The 20,033-nt window shown below is 39.9% G+C and overlaps 1 protein-coding gene across 5 annotated transcripts in view; it reads right to left on the bottom strand.

The window, feature by feature from the left end:
• Positions 1 to 20,033, bottom strand: part of AAK1 (AP2 associated kinase 1) — a 133,166-nt gene that overhangs the window by 93,688 nt on the left and 19,445 nt on the right. The gene's annotated exons all lie outside the window — the stretch shown is intronic.

Genomic DNA, 20,033 nt, shown 5'->3' on the forward strand with positions numbered 1-20,033 from the left:
CTCTCCATGCTAATGGATGGGTCACATCTGTTTAGGAGCCCTCCAAGGCTGCTTCATTTCCCTCCCCTCACAACCTATCAACCTCCTTCCAAGAAAGGAGGTATTTATGTACCACACACACACACACACACACTGCTCCCTTAACAATCTAGCATCCTCCTTGAAAGTCGCAATCAGGGAATCCTAACCAGGCAGGCGTGACTCCTAAGCAGATGGCAGGCCTCATAATTAGGTCATTACATAATACCTCTTCTCTAACCAGTTTCTCTACACTTCACTCAGAGACCCTGCATTGATGAGTTTTACAGTATGGTTACTTTAATTATATAATTCACTCTTGAGGACACAATAATACCATGTTTTAATTTTTTTTTAAAAAAGGAAAAGGATGAGAGAGTGTGGGAGAAGTAAAAGATTGATGCTTTTAGCTCCAGTTTTGAGTAATCCAGGCTTATATAGATAACTTTCTGTTGGTGTCTTGGTTTCCCAGCCTGTCACAGACTCATGCCAACCCCAGTTGCATTGTTTCCATTACAGGAGTCACATATAAATGTTATCTCACGTGATTGTATTTCTATAGGATACTCCATCACATTTAGGTGTCATGTCAGGCTCTCAACATCTCATCATCGAGCTAAAGACTGCACAAGGTGGTGTCCACATACACATGGCAACTTCTACCCGCAGCAAGACCTCAGTTCAGCATCAAATCAGGTTTAGTCTTTGATCTCCCTCAAATTCCAAATGTAAGCAATCAGAGATCTCATATACATCCATTCCACTCCCAAGAAATCTAACGCCTTTCAACCCACTCCCAATGCAGCTTCCCCACTCTGGTCTTGCTTCTTCTGGAGTTATTCACACTCCAAAAATCACTGCCCGCTTTACCCAACATCAAAACTGCCATTCTTGCCCTGGTTGGTGGCTTAGTTGGTTGGAGTGTCATCCTATACACCAAAGGCTGCAAGTTCGATTCCTGGTCAGGACATATGCCTAGGTTGTGGGTTCGATCCCTGGTTGTGGTGTGTACAGGAGGCACCCAATTGATGTTTTTCACATCGATGTTTCTCCCTCTCCCCCTTCCTCTCTCTCTAAAAATCTATAACATATCCTCGAGTGAGGATTTAAAAAAAACCAACTGGCATTCTTACGGATCTGTTAGTTTTTAAGGACGCTGGAGTCTCATACATAGTATTCATATGGATAGTCTACAGTTTCCAAAAGTCATTCACATATATATCTTTATTTCCTCATTACAATAAGCCTTAATTATCACTTTGTAGATTCAAAAACTGAGGCCCAGATAAGTGTTACACAAAAAAAGAGGAAAGTACATAAAAATTCAAGCTATAATTTAGGAAAGAATATTCCATTAAAAGAAGATATTAGTTATCTCTAATTGGTATAATGTGTAATGGGAGATATTTCTGAACTGAAAATCCATCACTCTAAGCCACTTGTGGTCCCCCAAGAACCTTGGCTTAGCATTTATGCTTTTGTCACCCTGAGTTTTCCAAGTTCTGACAATGGCCTGTGACAGTGGCTGGGTTCCAATGGTCTGGCCCCTGGTTCCAATGGTCTGGCCTAGGTGTTCGGCACCTACTTTCACCACAATTCTCAGACAGTGATACCTAATGCTACCCTCTTTAGAGTCCTGTCCCAAGTCCATTACCTCTTCTGGATTGTTAAATCAAAGCCTTAATTTCTAAAAGCTACTGAAGATATAAAAAGTTAAATTTAAGAGTCACTTATCCAAAAAGTAGATTCAAACTAGATCAAAAGCTTTACATATTAACATGGCATGTGGTACCGTGATGGGCCGCATAGAGACATTTCAGTCAACAATTGACCACATAATGATCATGGTCCCATGAAATTATAATGGAGTTGAAAAATTCCTACTGCCTAGTAATGTCATAGCCACCTTAAAGTCATAGCGCGAGACATTACTCACAAATTTATGGTGATGCTGATGTAAACAAACCTACCGCTGCCAGTCATAAAAGTATAGCACATACAATTACAGTGGTAGGCTATTCCATCTAGGTTTGTATAGGTGTACTCTTTGATGTTTGCACACTAACAAAATCGCCTAATGATGCATTTCTCAGAACATATCCCAGTCATAAAGCAGTATATGACTGTACAAAGAGAAAGAACATGACTTTTAGATCAGAAGGTTCTATGGTTAGATTTCTAGCATGAAATCTACTTTTTATGTAACCTCAAAAAGTTACTTAACTTCTATAAGCCTGCTATCATCCATAATTCTGCAGATATCGAAACTCTCTCCTCCAAGGCTACTGAGAAGCATTAAAAAAAAAAAATACACAAAACAGGGCCTACCTAGCACAGTGATGGGCACACGGTGTCCTCCTCCTTCCCTCCCCAGTGACTGTGCTCCCAGACCTCCCCTGTATTCACTGCCCTGAGAAGTCTGAGAAAAACTCTGAAAAATATGCAGCCCACAAAAACACTGTGGGATGAGTCATAAGACGGTGAACTAATCAGAAAGCACAGCAAAGAGATCGGGATGACCACCAGTAGGGCAGGTTTTGTCCAAGCACTGCATTTCTAAAATAATTATTGTATAACTTTTCAGGCCTTTTCCAGGTGAGATGCTTAAAAATGAGTGGAGAACAAAGCAGTGAACTGAAAAGCTGTAGGCCTGTGAACTTAAGGTAAAATGAGTGGTTGAATACCAGACTGGTAATGAGGCAGAAAGGCAGGCAGGAGATTCTGGAACAGAGAAGCCAGGGGCTTTGGAGGCCACGTACCACAGTGTTAACAGGAACCATTTACACAGCGTGGGGATTTCAAAGAGAGCCTGGCAATGATGATATTCAAAAAGCTTTATATGCCATGGCCTATGTGGCTCAATAGTTAGAGTGTTAGCCATGTACGAAAGGGTCTCAGGTTCGATTCCCGGGCAAGGACATGTACCTGGGTTTCAGGTTCACTCCCCTGCTCTGGTCAGGGTATATGTAGGAGACCAATGTGTCTCTCTCACATCGATGTCTCTCTCTCTCTCTCTCTCTCTCTCTCTCTCTCTCTCTCGCGCGCTCTCTCGCTCTCTCTCTCTCTCTCTCTTTCTCCTTCTCCCTCTCCCTCTTCCCTTATCCCATCCCTCCCTCTCTTCCACTTTCTCTAAAAACCAATGGAAAAAAAAAAAGCCTTTACAACCCCAATGAAGTCAGAAAACCTGGATTCCAATTGTGTTTTGCATTAATAGACTATGTGGCCTTTAGCTAAAAACTCTTCAAAGGCAGGGAAAGTATTTTTTCTTTACACTTTCTGAATCACCTCCTAGAATAATAATGCTGGGTCAGTGCTATACTGAATGAAGAAGGAATATCTGGCTTCTGAGCTGTCTGGACCTCAGTTTCCTCTCACAAGAGGTTTAGAAATATTTCTAGGGCAACTCCAAGGTTCACATCTGTTCCATCATTCTCTATACACAGTTTCTCAATCCTAACTGCACACCAGAATTATACTGGAAGTACTAGCCCCAAATCCAGAACCCACCTGGATTCAGAATCCTTGGGCTGGTGGGTTTGTTTTCTTTTTTAAAAATCTTCACAGGTGGTCCTAATAGACAGCTGGTGTTGAGAATTATTGCAGCAGACTTTCAAAGTAGCAATCTATGAAACAAGGGAATCGAGGCTGTCCTTACATATTGCCTGCCTTTCTGCTAAAATCAGCAGCTTCCATTTTCTAAAGCAAGCCTGCCTTGTTCTAAGGAGCAAGGCTTTGGAGTTAGGTCCAAGTTCAAATCCCAGTGCAAACACTCCATAGTAATGTAAGCTCAGCTCATTTAAAAAATGAGCAACCATCAGCTACTCCACAGAAGTGTTATGAAGATTACATGAGATAGCATCATAAAGCACCTGGCACATGTTTAACCACAGAAGCAGTCAACATCCATTCATCCCCATCTCTACTACCCCTTCCTTCCTAAGTAACATCCACTAGGTGGTGTCTGATATCATCTGCAGCCTTGTAAAACTCAACTGGTTACAGGAACTTTTGATGATATAAAATTTATTCCATTTTCAATATTTGTCATCAGCTTCTCCATCCCTTATATTAAGGGGGAAAACTAAACCCATCCTCTTCTTAACATGATTCTTTATGTATTATAATGGTTTGCTGTCAGCAATAGATGGCTTCAGAAGATGCAAGTATCCAGAAATCCTTCCCTCAAAACGAGGCCTAGTCCTGGAACCACACCTGGTAATTTTGTGGCTCCTTAGTTCTGACATTTGTTTTACACTTGCTACTATGGCTAAATGGTTTGTTTTGTTTTGTTTTTTTTGTTTGTGTGTGTGTGTGTTTTGTCTTTTTTTTTTTTGTCATGCAGGTTTTTATGACGCTTCCATTAAATAGACTGGTTTTATTGACTTCTCCTGCATTATTTTTATTAAATGGCACATCTGATCTGTGGATCAAGGTTTACTATTGTTAGAACTATCGCAGTACATAATGTGGGACAATATTTATAAAGAGATCAATCTGGATCCTCCAACAATAAATGAAAGAATTGCTACCAAAAAGGCAGCCTGATTTTCAAAAGCACTTCTGTTGCTTTTTAGCTATCTTTTAGGGTAGGTGCAATCAATCCTAAGAGACACATAAACAATATGCTCATATAGTACACACATAGCACATATGAAGTCAGTCTTCTTTCTTTTTTTTTTTTTAAATATATTTTATTGATTTTTTACAGAGAGGAAGGGAGAGGGATAGAGAGTTAGAAACATCAATGAGAGAGAAACATCAACCAGCTGCCTCCTGCACACCCCCCACCAGGGATGTGCCCGCAGCCAATGTACATGCCCTTGACCGGAATCGAACCTGGGACCCTTCAGTCCGCAGACCGACGCTCTATCCATTGAGCCAAACCGGTCTCGGCAAGTCAGTCTTCTTTCAAACCCTAATCACAAATTCATCTGAGGTGAAGGATCACAGTACAGATGAGAAACCAGGGTTTTAACTAAATGCCTTGGGGTGGGGGTGGGGGTGAGTGGGGGCAAAGATGAGTCAGAGTGGAGAGATGTTGAATAGTTCTTAGACCAGGCAACAAGTTAATCCTTGGCGGAAACATATCAAAGTCAGGAAATAAACCAAATAGAGCCAAAACAAATAGATTTTATGCTGGACAGAGTGGAGAATACAATTATTGGACTGAAACTGACTAGTGGTCAAGCACTAAGGTACAGAGTCAACACCTTGAAAGAAGATAGTAATCAAGAAAAGGAGCCCTAGGGGATGCAATATTCCAACTAAAAGAAGGTAGAGGTGCCCTGGCCAGTGTGGCTCAGTTGGTGGGGCGTCATCCCATGCACTGAAAGGTTGCTGGTTCAATTCCTGATTGAGGAACATGCCCGGGCTTCAGGCTCAATCCCCCAGTAGGGGGCATATAGGAGGCAGCTGATCGATGTTTTGCTCTCACATTGATGTTTCTATCTATCCCTCTCCCTTTCTCTCTCTCTAAAAATCAATTAAAAATCTTTTTTTTTAAAAAAGGGTAAAGGAGTACCTTCAGATGACTTTGTGATTAGGGTTTGAAATAAGACTGGCTTCTTGCGTACTATATGTGTACTATATGAATCTGAGAAGCTGACACAAGTGTCCTTCAAGCAGAGAGTAATCCCTAGGCATGACCTGCCTCAAGTGTTCAGATATAGATACAGAGCACCTGGACGAGGTAGTTCAGGTACAGGGAAGTTAGCAGATCCTAGTTTGTTTTAAGGTAGCTTCCATTTTATCTCTAAAGAAGAAACTAAGCCTATGAGGAAAAGAAAACATGGTCCAACTGGTTCTGATAAAATAAGCTACAGAAGCTAACTCTGCCAGGCTAGGGGAGTAAGTCAAAATCTCTATATGACTGTGCTCGATGCATGGGACAACCAACAACGGAGGTCAGACATGCAGACAAGCTGGGAGCTTCACTCCCCATTCTTACTAGCTACCAGCAGAGAATGTCTGCAGTTTGCATGCTGAATGAGGCATGCTAACTTTCTGATCACTCCAGTCACATTGGAGCATATCCCTAAACACCCAGTTTTAGCTGGTATTATCACAAAGCTCTATCAGTAGTAACAGAAATGCTAAGGATTACAGCAAAGGACATTGGGACTTTGGTCAGCAAAAGGGCCTGAGAACAGGAAAGAACACACATTCCAAGAAGGCTATAGAGAGAAACTGTTGTATGATCTGTCTGTATAGCCACACCCAGATTGCTGTTCCGCAGTGCCTGTCCTTCCTGGAGGACAGCGCCAGGGCAGGAGTGATTCAGCATAAGCCATCCCGACTAACCTTGTACACAAGCCTACTTAATATAGAAGGCTTAGATGTCTCAATACTTTAATTGACAACACTAAGATTCTGCACACTGCAAATATAATGACAAATCAAAAACAGTTTTTAGGTTTGGAATCCCAATACTTAACAGGTACTATCATTGGCTTAACCACCTATTAACTGGGTTATGCTGGAAAGGCTTTTCTAAAGCTCCATTTTTCTGTTGTATGGAAATAATTATATTTATCCTAATAATCTTAAAGTTAGTAGAAAGATCAAATGAGATAAAGCATAAAAAGGACTTAACATAGTATAAAAATGTGATGTCCCATCAAATCACCACTTCTATCTCCCCGAAAAAAACACTTTTATAATTTGTTGGCGAGATAGACATGAAACAAAGAGAAGAAAAAGAAAGTAAGCCTATGGAAAGACAAATGTTAGCTAGAGTAGGAAAAGTTTCTTGGGACATGTGAAATTTTGAATGGATTATGAAGGACTGGTAAGATTTAGAAAGCCAAATCCATTTTGTATGTCCAAGTTTTAGAGAGCATTTACTTAAAATGTAGTTAGAATATTTATAGTTAAGGAGTTAATATCACTGCAATTTTATTACTCTCACTGACTGAGAAATAGGTAGATTTAAGGCATAAAGTGGATAAAGGAATTAATTCAAAAGAGCACAGCAACAAAGCAAAAAATGAAGTCCATTTCAATACCCTATGTAATCTGGCTCAATTAAAACATGAAATAATTAGAAATGAATCAAAACTAGTAAGGTCTACTAATCATACACAATGCCATTTTGATCCCACACAAGATATTTTGCCATTTGCCATCAAGGTATAAAAAGTGTCATTCCTACAACTTACAGTGAACCAGAGTAAGAGAAATAAAACCAGGTTTAAGGAAGAAGTCTCTGTAAATGACATAAATCACTTTACTCTAGAACCAAGAAAATCAGAGTTGGTTCTATATTTCAGACCACAACGACCACAGTCTAATAGAGCTTAAATAGGAGAGTTGGGGCAAGATGTCATCAGGGACCTGCTGACAATTTTCCTAACGTTTTATTAATAACTTCCAGTTACCCTCTCCTGGTACTCCTACTCCACTGAGGGGCACTAAGAAGACTGGGAAGTGAGGCAGAGGAACCAAGTGCCTTGTAGAATCCACAAACTGCAACAAAAGGAACACCCAATTACAATAGGAGAGTCCAAACACAAAGACAATCCAAATTCCCAGTTTCTCTAACTTCTAGAATACAATTTTCAAGAAATGGTCCACCAGGATTCCACCAACCAATGAAATGTTCTCATGTCTTGCCAGTGTTTCTTATTGGTTAGCACCTAAACCCACTTCAGGATTTGTCACACCCTGTTTCTCAATAGGGTAATTTTGCCCACCAAGAGGAAACATTTGGTAGATATCTTGAGATATTTTTGGTTGTCACAACTTGGAGGAGTAGGGGAAACTATTGGCATCAAATGAGTATAGACCACAGATGCTGCTAACATCCTACAATGCACCCCACAATAGTAAATTATCCAGCCCTAAATATCAATAGTATCATGTTTGAAAAACCCTGCTCTAGGCAATGATCTGTCACATGTATGTCCCAGGATCACATAAAAGTGTATCTGTTAACTCATAAAGGTTGATAAATGGCTGTGACAGGAAGGTGAAATTATTTAAAAGAAACAAATATATACCTTTTAAAAAGTAATCCATCACAGAATTTCTACAATATGTAACATAAATAGATACATTCAAGTGTTTAAAGATTGCAGGCACTTCTGAATCTGTCATAGGACGAGACAAGAGAATTTGCTTATCCTTCAAGTTTATATTTAATCACAGATAGCCTATGTATTGCTCAGAGTTGGAACACTGAATTCATAAAGTGGTGTGTATGAAAACAAAATTGGTAACTGTTTAAAAGGAACAACATTAATAAATTGTGACACTATTTGATTAATAATGAGAAAACAGATACTTAATAACTTAGTAACAGCTCATTCACACTCATCACTAAAGAATTTGTTTTGAGTTTTTCAATTGACTCTTTCAAGGAATGTCAACATATTTTGATTTTATGAAATTCTTTTTCAAATGTACTAAACCTATTTTGGAAGTTTAAACCAATTAAGTTCAGCTAGAAGATCAAATAGAGAAATACTAAAAATATTCAGTATTCAGACTAAATTTTCATAACTTACAAATGATATAACTGTCTACTTGATAAACTAAAGACAATTAACTAAAAAATGACTAATAAAAGTACAGTGAGAAAGCAAGTTATAAAATCAATACAGAAAAATCTATAGTTTTGCAAAATTAAAAGGCTGATAATCCAAGTGCTTGGTGAGAAGGTAGAGTAACAAAAACTTTCATACACTGCTGGCAGGAATGTAAAATTATACAACTTGATAAGAAACAAATTTCTCAAAGTTAAGCATACATTTAGTGGATGAGCCAGTAATTCTACTCTTAGAGAAGTGAAACAAATATCCACACAGACTTACAAAAGAATGTTAACAGTCAAAACTCGAAAAATTCAACTGTCCTTCAAGAGATGAATGAATAAACACATGATAGGATATCTGTAAAGTGGAATACTATGCAGAATTAAGAAGGTATGGACTTCCTTCATACTGATACAACATGGATGAATCTCGAAAATATAATATTGTAAAGCATCCAGAAAGAAAAAAAGTGCACTTACTACACACTCAATCAAAATGTAGAGATGGTCCTTTTCTACGTGATTGCAGAAGCTGGGACATTCACCTCCAGACCTTCTGGTTTTCAGGCCTCAATATTCAGACTAAATTACATCACTGGCTTTCTGAGATTCCAACTTAGAGAAGGTGATCATGACACTTTTCAGCTTTTATAATGGTTAAATATAAAAAAATAGGGGGACCTAAGATGGCTGAGTCCTCTGACAAGAGGCTGAGTCCCCTTGTTCCCAGCCACGGACTGGATTTACAGCTAAATTACTGCATAGTCAGCTTGAAAAAAACAAGAGAATTATATTTGATTGGACATACTTTATCTAAGGAACACTGAAGAAACAGCATAAAGACTGCACCTGTATAACAGCTCACATGCTGTGGTAGTGGCTGAGCCTCAGTTAGACAACCTGAGAGGAGAGTCCTCCCATGAACTGGACAATAACAATCAAGACCCAATTACAATAGGAGAGTCCAAATAACCCACAAAAGGGACATGCCGAGAACATACAGCTCAGAAGTACAAGGAAACCACACCACTAGGTCCCACAGGACATTTACTACAAAAGTCCACCCCACAAAGACTGGGAGTCATAGCAAGTGTATCTAATATATAGACACAAACACAAAGACAATTAAAATGGGGAGACAAAGAAACAAACCCCAAATTAAAGAAAAGGAGGAATCACCAGAAAAAGATCTAGATGAGATAGTGCTAAGCAAGTTATCAAACATAGAGTTTAAAGTAGTGGTTATAAAGATGCTCCACCAAAAAACTATTAGATTTAATAAATGAATTTGGCAATGTAGCAGGATACAAAATTAACACCCAGAAATTGATGGCAGGTACACCGATAATAATATCTCAGCAAGAGAAACTAAAAAAAAATAATAATAATCCCATTTACCATTGCAACAACAAAAAATTAATATACTTAGGAATAAACTTAAACAAGGATGTAAAAGACCTGTACTCAGAAAACTACAGGACATTGAAGAAAGATAGAAAAAGATATAAACAAGTGTAAGAATACTGTTCATGGATTGGTAAAATTAACATCATTAAAGTGTCCATACTACCCAAAGCAATCTATAGATTCAATGCAATCTCTATTAAATTACCAATGGCATATTTCACAGATCTAGAACAAATACTCCAAAAATTCATATAGATCAAAAAGACTCTGAATAGCTGTAGCAATCTTGAGAAAGAACAAAGTTGGAGGGATCACAATACCTGATGTCAAGTTATACTACCAAGCCACTGCACTGGCATAAGAATAGGCATATAGATCAATGGAACAGAACAAAGAACCCAGAAATAGACCCAAGCCATTATGTTCAATTAATATTTGACAATGGAGGCAAGAGCATACAATGGAGTAAAGACAGTCTCTTCAATAAATGGTGTTGGGAAAATTGGACAGGTGCATGCAAAAAAATTAAACTAGATCACCAACTTACATCATACACCAGAATAAACTCAAATGGATAAATACTTAAATATAAGTCAAGAACCCATAAAAATCATAGAACAATGTATGCAGCAAAATGTCAAATATCTCAAGTAGCAGAATTTTCACAGATATATTGCCTAAGGCAAGAAAAATACAGGAAAAAATAAACAAAAGGGACTACATCAAACTAAAAAGCTTCTGCACAGCAAAGAAACCAGCATCAAAATGAAAAAGGAACCCACTATATGGGAGAACATATTTGCCAATAACACATCTGATAAGGGTTTAATTTCCAAAATATATAAAGTACTCATATAACTCAACAAAAGGAAGACAAACAATCCAATTTTTTAAATGGCACCATCAGTGATGAGAGAGAATCATTGGTTCGCTGCCTCCTGCACACTCCACACTGGGGATCGAGCCCACAACCTGGGCATGTGCCCTGACCAGTGTGGCTCAGTGGTTGAGCATCAACCTATAAAACAGGAGGTCACAGTTTGATTCCTGGTCAGGGCACATGCCCAGGTTGTGGGCTCGATCCCCAGTGTGGAGTGTGCAGGAGGCAGCGAACCAATGATTCTCTCTCATCACTGATGGTGCCATCTCTCCCTCTCCCTTCCTCTCTGAAATCAATAAAAACATATTTAAAAACAACACTGATGCTTCTTCCCTCCCTTTCTTCCTCCCTCGCTCCGTTTCCCTCTCTGTCCTTGTCCCTTCCTCTCCCTCTAAAATAAAGAAAAAACATGTTTTTTAAAAATAAAAGAATTAAGGAAACCTTGTGCAGAAGAACCCAGACTATAATCATCATCACCATCATCACCATCATCTGCTTTGGGACTACACAGTGTAAAAAGTACATTATTCAGAGTACACTTGTGTTGAAACGATCTGGTATTTCAGGGACTGACAGTAGTTTTTCAGAACTCAAAAAAAGACTATACCATTCAAGTAATGGACAGAAGAGGAAGCAAGAAGAGAAGTAGGAGCTCCTTCAGTGGTGCTATTCTCTATCTGTAGCCGGAAAATAAGGCATTTTCCAATAATAATGGGCACAGAATCCAAGAGAAAGCATGCCCACTCCCAATTCCAAAGGACCTGCCCTGCAAAAGGTAAAGAGCATTCTGAAACCAGGGAAGTTAAAGAGTCTGATCTCATCCCTCCAGAACATCCAGAGCTCAAGGTTACAGTAACCTGACTCCCGAGTATTATTTTGACCAACTTCAGAAAAACAAAAGCTGCCTTTGATGCATTTCAATGCCCAGACACTTCAGAGAATCAGATCTTAAAAATTAATCAGGCTGGCAAGGCACAATTCCATGTTGGACAGCTCTACATAAGAGATGGAGCTCTGGGTGGACTTAGACCGAATGCTGATTTTTCATTGTCATGAACTCTACAACTTAGGTATATTATGGCCTGTTTCTTCTAGTATGTCTAATTCTGGTTGGTCAGGTCTGCTGTGACTGAGCAACCAAAATTCCATCTGGTCTCACGACTTTTTTCTTCTTCTGCTCTCCAACTGCTCATCTCCTTCCCCTGAGCTTGCCACCTCCAAATCCAGGTCCTAACTGACCTTCTTCTTTCCTTTTCTACAGTTAGGTATCGTAGACAAAATTCACATGCTAGCAAAGGTCAGTTGGTATCTGTAGACAAAATTCACATGCTAGCAAAGTTCCAACCATTACCTCTATTCTGAAGTAGGTCTACTGGAGTGGGATTTCACCTTACAAGGAAGGAAGGAAGGGACATTCCAGGCCAAGGCACAGACTTAAAACATGCTGAGGATAGATGATTTGAGGAAGTGGCAAGTGTTCCAGTGCGAATGCAGCTCAAGGTCCAATATATCTCTCCTCTCTCCCTCTAGGCTTTGCTTCAACTGAGCTCCACAAACCAGGCTCTCTACATGGGGTTCTTCGGATACCTCAAACCCAATATATTCTGGCCAAAACCTTTCCCTAAATTTTGGCTAATAGAGCCACCAAACATTCAGTCAAACTAAAAAAAAACAACTTTGTCTAAACACATTTTATATCAACAATTTGTATCAATTTCAAAATGGTCTTGAATCCATTCCTCGCTCTCAATTCCTACTACCATTCATTTTAGCTATATCTTTCACCTGCACTATTGCAGAACCCCAGTGTACGCTACCCAAACTCCCACTCTTCCCTCAGCGTCAGCTCAGTCATTGTGTCACTCACTATGAAGCCTTCTCCACCCCCAGCAGTTTGTCCCCCCTTTTCACAGTGCTTTGAAACTATATCAATACAAAAACAACACTATTTAAAACATGTCTGTCTCCTCCACTCAACAATTCCTCAAGGGTAGGCATCATGTTTTATAACTTCCCAAGCATTTTACATAGTATCTGAAATAGCATTTCCCAATAAAATACTGTTAAATAAACAAAAGCTCTAATCATTCTCCTTGCTCCAGCTTCTCCTTCATCCAAGTTATCCTTCTTACACTTTTCCCCCCAATTTGTTATTCTGAAGTACAGATTCATAGGAAGTTGAAATGACACTACAAAGAGGATCTATATTCCCTTCAACCATTTCCCTCAATAGTAACAGCTCATAAAATTGACATTGGCACAATCTTCAGACCTTATTGAGATTTTGCCAATTTTACATACACTTATATGTATGTACATGTAGGTATGGTTTTACGCAAACATATCACACGTATAGATTCATGTAACCACCACCACAATCAAGACAGAATTTTTCCACCACCACAAAGATCTTTTGCACTGCCCCCTTTATAGTCAACCCATCCTCCTCCCTACGTCTTCCTCACCCACCACCATTCCTAATTCCTGGCAACAACTAATATATTCTCCATCTCTATAACAAAAACTTTTTAAAAAATTGATTTTTAGAGAGAGAGGAAGGGAGAGGAAGAGAAACATGGATGTGAGAGTGAAACATCAATTAGCTGCCTCCTGCAAGGCCCCTAACTGGGGATTGAGCCTGCAACCCAGGCATATGCCAACTGGGAATTGAACCAGCTATCTTCCAGTGCACAGGATGAAGCCCAACCAACTGAGCCACACTGACCAGGGCTATAATGGACACTTTTAACAGTGTTCCACTGCCTATAGAATAAAGTTCACAAATCTCAATATGACATTCAAGCCTTCATGATGTGGTCTAGATCTACTGTTCCAGCCTATTCCTTACCTCCACCCCCATAAACTCACTATTCTAGCAATACAAGACAACTTACTGCTCTAGGAGCATGCTTTGTACTTTCCTGACTTTGTATTTTTGCTTGAGATGTTTCTATGCTTACTACATCCCCTCTCTGGTTTTTCTACTCTGAAAGACTATCTTTAAAGGCTCAGCTCAAATATCATATTTATAAAAAGGCTCTTCCTGACCTCCAACATCCCCTAAGGAATTGTTTTTTTGCCTTCTTTGTGATCCCACTCTTACAGCACTTAGATCACAGGATTATTGTGTGTCCATGTCTTCCCCACTTTACCACAATCCAACTGAACACAGGGATATGTATTACATACGTTTGTCTTCACAAGACCCAGTGGTTTTTAGTTCAACAGACTTTGACAAGTCTTTCCTTTATATGCTGTCACTAGTTGCACTTAGTGTTGGAGATGCAAAAATAAACATGCTTATAAGAAGCTCTGAGCTAGTATCTCAGTGCCTGGATATGTAACAAAAACTTCTTAAATGAATGAGTGAATCCTGAATACCTGCCAATTACTTTAAAATATTTTCAAGACTCAATGATCTAGAGTAGACATACATCATCCATGATCCTGATGTAAAGAAACATAAGAATAGAGAAAACCCTGCATATGAGCTGGAAACCAGGAAGGATACCATCCCACCTGCTCAGACTTTAAGTAAGGAATTTCTGCTAGATATAGTAAAGATGGAGCAGAACCACAAAAGGCCTAGCAAACTTTCTATAGAGAAGCAATGTGTTCTGGCAATAAATGTGTGGTAGGCAGTTAGAAAGAAATGAGCACAGCAAGGATGATAGGCCAGGTACAGAAGGTTACCAGGACGGAAAGCCCCAGATGCCTAGCAACTGGCAAAACAAGCACTTGCCACGCCCCCACGCCCCCAGTAACCTTTCCTCCCCTAGTATACCACTAGTCACGTGATTTAGACCCCCTGATCTTTCATATCACTGGTCATGCAGTTTGAACCGTCCCCTGACCTTTCTTCCCTCCACGTGTTGCTAGTCATATGGTAGAACCCCTTAGAGGAGAAACAAGGAGCATGAAAATAGCTTCATAGAACCCCATACAAACTCTTGCAAAGACTAATGACCCCCTGCCCTGGCACCAACCAATCAGTGGAGACCATGACCCTGAAAGGACACACCTGAAGAGCTGTTGAATATTCTATTGAGATCCTTCCCAGGGAACTCCTCTAAGTTCCCCACCCTTAAAAGCCCTTAGGATAGAGGATCCAGAGCACTCTCCCTCTTAGGAACACACCCAATACCTTTCCTATCTCCCTCCTCTTACCCCCAGGCATGTTACCTTTACCCTTCTTTCTCCAAAGCTCCAAGGGCCCTTCTTTTGCCTCCATAACTTGTTTCCTGAGCCCGTTTCTTCTACCTCTGTGACTTTCTAAATAAATATTCTCTTATAGTTTGAGTCTTGGCTCTGAATTCCAGTAAAGCACTAAAAGTAAGCTCATTATTATGAAGATGACTCTGAGGATGACACGGCTAACATCCAGGAGTTTGACCAGAAAAGGACTACAATTGTATTTTTTGTTTTGTTTTTTTAATATTTCTTTATTTTAAAAAATATATATTTTATTGATTTTTTACAGAGAGGAAGGGAGAGGGATAGAGAGTTAGAAACATCAATGAGAAAGAAACATCCATCAACTGCCTCCTGCACACCCCCTACTGGGGATGCGCCCCCAACCAAGGTACATGCCCTTGACTGGAATCGAACCTGGGACTCTTCAGTCCGCAGGCCGACGCTCTATCCACTGAGCCAAACCGGTTAAGGCTCATTTTTCTTTATTGTTGAAAGTATTACAGATGTCCCCCTCCCCCACTAGCCCCCTCCACTCTGCTCCCACTCCCCCCCGCCCCCCCGCCCAGACCTTCACTGAACTATTGTCTGTGTCCATGTGCTATGGATACATGCATGTAAGTACAACTGTATTTTTAAAATCATAATCTAGGGAAGGATGCTTTTTGTTTATGTTTTTACTTATTTAATTGATAAAGGTCCTTTCTATTATCTCCCTTAATAACCCTTGTCCCCTTCACCATTCAACCTTCCAGGACTAAACTGTGTACAGTAATTTTTACCCAGCAGGTCTCAATGTTGCCTAAGGAGGCAGGATATTACTTGGAAAAATTAAAAACTGGCACCTTCATGCCACAGTGGAAGACATGACCCAGTTTATAAAAAGCAACCCAATCATGATCTCCAAACTAGGCAAAGATTCCAGAGCCTTTGTGTCATTCACTCTACCTATACCAAGAGTCCTCAAACTACGGCCCTCGGCCACATGTGGGTGTTTTTGCCGTTTTGTTTTTTTACTTCAAAACAAGATATGTGCAGTGTGCATAGGAATTTGTTCATAGTTTTTTTTAAACTATAGTCCGGCCCTCCAACGGTCTGAGGGACAGTGAACTGGCCCCCTGTTTAAAAAGTTTGAGGACCCCTGACCTATACTCTCAACATTACAGATTTGCCAATATTTTTGTCAATCTTAAAAGTGTTATTTGGAGAAGGGCTGACTGGGTTTCTGGACCTTTAGTAGTACTATTATCATTAGGGGATATTTGCATTTCAACAGAGTACTTTAACCATATATGATGGTCCAAGCTCTAGACCTTGGGGCAGACCAGGAATATTCAATGGAAGTGGGTAATTCAAGGCCTCAGGAGACCCATCCTCTCCCTTTATCTAATGGCTCCCTATTATACAGGTACACTATCAAGGAAAATGAAATGTAAGCATTTGAAGGCACATGCGTGGTACAATCCCATTAGCTCCTAGACCCACATCCCAAATCATGTGGTCAAAGATCAAGAATCTAGGAAGGGAGGTCAGTGCAAGGCTCCAGCACCATCATCTGCTGAGTGAGCTCAAAAGACAAGCAGCAAAGAATTACTTAATAAACATTAGAATTACTAAAATACATACTTATGTTTGATTTACTGTCCATGATGCAAACAAAAAAAATACCAAAGGAAGCAAAGTACTGGAGAGAAAACCTCTGACAAGGAAGGAGAAAGGGAAGAGGAAGGGCTCATGGAAGAAACACAGATGTGGGTCAGATAGATAAAGGTTCACTAGGTGTGAGCTGAGGTCTAGTAAATTGTCTCTGGTAAAGCCAGGTCTGGTCCGGTCACTGCCGACCTTCCCCTGTGGAGCTGGCATTTCAAGCTAACAGCTTCCAGGGAGAGTAACAGCAATATTGTAGGTGCCCCGTGAGGGTTTCAACTGTGCCACTCTCCACGACACCTTGTCTCCTCTCCAAATCAGGTACTCCGGGCACCTTGTCTCCTTCACCCCTGTGGTGGGCTGAGTGGTGGTCCATGTCCTAACCCCAGAAACCTGTAAATGTGACCTTATTTGGAAAAAGGGTCTTTGCAGATGTAATTAAATTAAGGATCTCAAAATGAGGTCATCCTGGATTAACACTGGTAGGCCCTAAATCCAAACATAAGTGTCCTTAGACCAGAGGTGGGGAACCTTTTTTCTGCCAAGGGCCATCTGGATATTTATAACACCACTTGCAGGCCATACAAAATTATCAACTTTAAAATTAGCCTGCTACATTTGGTCAAACATTTAACACACCCCTAATGCCTTGGCAGGGCCAGACCAAATGATTTCCCAGGCCTTATAAGGCCCATGGGCCAGATGTTCCCCACCCCTGCCTTAGACCAAGACACTCAGAAGAGACACACAAAGAAAAGAGGAGCCTTAGCCAGTTTGGCTCAGTGGATAGCACGTCGGCCTGTGGACTAAAGGGTCCCAGGTTCGATTCTGGCCAAGGGCACATACCCGGGGTGCAGGCACCATCCCCAACCCCTCAGTAGGGGGCATGCAGGAGGCAGCCAATCAGTGATTCTCTCTCATCATTGATGTTTCTCTCTCTCTCCCTTCTTCTCTGAAATCAATAAAAAAAAAAAGAAGAAAAATAATTGCTTACATTAAAAAAAAAGAGAGAAGAGGTGAAGGTCATGTGAAGATGGATGCAGAGACTAGAGTGATATAGCCACAAGCCCCTAGAAGAAGCAAGCAAGGATTCTCCCCTAGAGCCTTTACATGGAATATGCTTCTGTGGACATCTTGATTTCATACTCCTGGCCTCCATAACTGTGAGAATATAAATCTCTTGTTGTAAGCCATTCAGTTATTGGTCACTTGTCACAGCATTCCTAAGACCCCAACTATGGGAGAAAAAGAAACACTTTGCTGTATTCCTTCTTCATGGGAACTACTACCTAAATACTTCCTCCTGGGGAATGTTCACTGACATAGTCTGCCAGGGAAACTTCATGTCCACTGACCATTATTGTGCTTTCCATGTGGACTTGAACCTCAGCTTAGCCCACATCTCAGGGACTTCACTGAGAAAGGGGCTCTGCAGGCCAGAAGAGTTCAATCCTGCCCAGTCCCTGGCCCACCTTATCTCACTTGGGCTCTGATTCCTAAAGATCACACTGATGACCAGCAACATAGGCAATTTTGCTTTTTAATCAATTCAAAGGAAATACAATTGTCCCACCTGTATGGTGGAAATGATAAAGACAGACCACAATGAAAGATGTTTTAAGGACCAGCTTTGGGCCCTAGCCAGGTGGCTCAGTTGATTGGAACATCATCCCATACACAAAAGTTGGTGGGTTCGATTCCCAGTCAGGACACATACCTAAATTGAAGGTTTGATCCCCGGTCAGGGTGCACAAGGGAGGCAATCAAGTCAATGTTTCTTTCTCACATCAGTCAGTGTTTCCCTCTCTCAAAAATAAATAAATAATAAAAACATCCTTTGGTGAGGATTTTTTTTAAAAAAGAACCAGCTTAGGGAGGTTTTAAAAGAACCTGAAACACAGGATTTCGCCAGTGGACTACAGGGCAGGGACAAATTCCACAGCACCAGTCCTCCCTCCTCCTCACTACTGGGTCTTGTATTTCTCTTCCTTTACTTTTTTCTTTTTGTCTTTTAAACTACTAATTTTCCCTTGAAAGGAACCTAAACACACCTAAACAAACACCTATACTTTCTGCAAAATCACTTCCAGGACTTAACTTTGTGGTGGGGCTTCAATAATGCCTCCTCCTCAGGGCCTATGCCTGTTCTGCTCAGTCATAATTTCCAGTGCTTTAATGGTGCCCTCAAGAGTAGGGCCTCAAAATACACTTGTTGAATGACCAGTCTGTATCAAAAGTGAAATAGTAAAATGATAAATTTTGTTATGTATATTTTACTACAATAAAAAATAAAAAAGATACTGCTTTATACCTACTAAGTCGGCTATCATTTAAAAAGAACAAAAACAAAAAACAAGTGTTGGCAAGGATGTGGAGACACTGGAACCCCCATACTTGCTGGTAAAATGTAAAATGGATCAGCCACTATGGAAAATAGTTTGGGAGTTCCTTAAAAAGCTAAACATAAAATTACCATATGACCCAACAATTCTACTCCGGGGTATATGCCAAAAGAAAACCTGAAAAATAATTCTGTTTTTCAACAAAAACATATACACAGATATTCATAGTTGCATTGTTCACAATGGGTAAAGATGGAAAACAATCGAAATATCCATCAATGGATAAATGGATAAACAAATTGTGGTATATCTATGCAATGGAATATTATTCAGCCATAAAGATGAATGGAGTACTGATACATGAATGAATTTCAAAAATATTATGCTAAGTTATATAAGCCAGTCATAAAAGACAATCATGATTCATTCCCTTTATATGAAATATTCAGAATAAGTAAATCCAGAGACAGAAAGCAGACTGGTGGTTTTCATACTCCTGGGGAAGGAGGCAATGGGAAGTAACTGCTTCAAGGTATAGGTTTTCTTTTGGGGTGATGAAAATGTTTTGGAACTAGATAGAGGTGGTGGTTGTACAACATCATGAATGTATTAAATACAACTGAAATGTTCACCTTAAAATGACTGTGTTATATGAATTTCACCTCAATTAAAAAAAGAATGAAAATAAAAAGGTGAAATAAATCCAATTTTGCAATTTAATCATGGAATATAAAGTCTAGAATACATATAAAACATTGGTTTCAATGACTTAACTAATCATCAGGGTCTAAATCAGGGTTTCCCAATCTTAGTAAAATTGACTTTGAGCTAGATAATGCATTCCCTGTTATGAGGGCATGTTGTATACACTGTACAATGTCCAACAGCCTCCCTGGTGTCTACCCATTTGATGCCAGTAACACACATACATACACATACACATACACACACACACACACACACACACACACACACACACACACACCTCTACCTCACTAATTTGTGACAACCAAAAACC

This window comes from Eptesicus fuscus, chromosome 16, assembly GCF_027574615.1.
Source record: "Eptesicus fuscus isolate TK198812 chromosome 16, DD_ASM_mEF_20220401, whole genome shotgun sequence".
NCBI classification, from domain to species: domain Eukaryota; kingdom Metazoa; phylum Chordata; class Mammalia; order Chiroptera; family Vespertilionidae; genus Eptesicus; species Eptesicus fuscus.